Source organism: Sinocyclocheilus rhinocerous, unplaced genomic scaffold (genome assembly GCF_001515625.1).
Source record: "Sinocyclocheilus rhinocerous isolate Xijiao unplaced genomic scaffold, SAMN03320098_v1.1 C36264688, whole genome shotgun sequence".
NCBI lineage: Eukaryota > Metazoa > Chordata > Actinopteri > Cypriniformes > Cyprinidae > Sinocyclocheilus > Sinocyclocheilus rhinocerous.
In genome coordinates this window covers 1-954 of record NW_015777341.1, presented here as the reverse complement: position 1 = coordinate 954, position 954 = coordinate 1, and the positions used below count along the sequence as shown (strand labels likewise).

Here is a 954-nt window from a genome sequence, read left to right as displayed (position 1 = left end):
GAAAGTTCAAAAGAACAGCATTTATTTGAAACAGAAATCTTTTTTTGTTATTACAATTTCAAATAAAGAAATAATTATTTTCTATTTGAATATATTTTTTTATACTTATTTACTTGATTTTTTTGCTTACACTATGGATTCAACATGAGCTCATTTATTATGTCATAAGAGCATGTGACATCACTGTGACATCACAGACTCCGCCTCTAAGTATAATAATGGTGTGTGTTTGTACTCACATGGTTTCCTCATAGGCCACAGTTTTGACGTACTTGTCGTTAGAGTAAAGCACCACATTAGTGACCTGCTCCACTGTCACAGAGAAAAAGAAAACACTCAGAAACACACCGAAAACACACTTTCCTATCAGTTTTACAGTGAAAAGTGCTTACGCACCTGAGACTGACAAGTCCTTCATGTTCCTGTTGGAGCTGTTGTCGATGTCCACGCTGATGTTGATCTCCTCTCCATGGTAATACGTCTGAAAGACCAACAATCTCAGATTTCAGCAGATTTACTTATGTTCAGTTAAGGATTAACCAATATGTTTGAATATGTCTCGTGTCAAAAAGATCAAAAAAGAGGCCGAAAAGTCAAAAGAGTCTCTGGATATGATGCAGGACGTCTCACCTCTTTCTCCAGACTGACCCGCATGTGCAGCGGTTTTTATCAGACATGATGAATTCACAGGTGGTTTCGGCCGATGGAGCTGCGCCTCCTTTATCTGGAGCGTACTGGATCTTTCTGATGGCCAACCGGACCGAGCTTCTGCAGAAAGGCAGAGATGGGTATACAGAGTGCATCGTGCAAACAGCTGGTGTCTACATCCTGGGATTTCCGTCTCAGGACCCTCAAGACCACATGAACACGCTCTGGGTCTTTACAGCAGCTTTACAGAATGCTTATTATATCCTAATATCTTCATGCTTTAGAGTTGCATTTAGCAGATTAGAG

The 954-nt window shown here is 40.1% G+C and overlaps 1 long non-coding RNA gene across 1 annotated transcript; it reads right to left on the bottom strand.

The window, feature by feature from the left end:
* Positions 1-229: 229 nt before the first annotated feature.
* LOC107735730 (uncharacterized) lies at positions 230-781 on the bottom strand. The gene is made up of 3 exons (XR_001639497.1): positions 631-781; positions 397-481; positions 230-312 (listed from the first exon to the last, which is right to left on the bottom strand). It is a non-coding gene; the product is annotated as an uncharacterized LOC107735730 (long non-coding RNA).
* Positions 782-954: the final 173 nt, after the last annotated feature.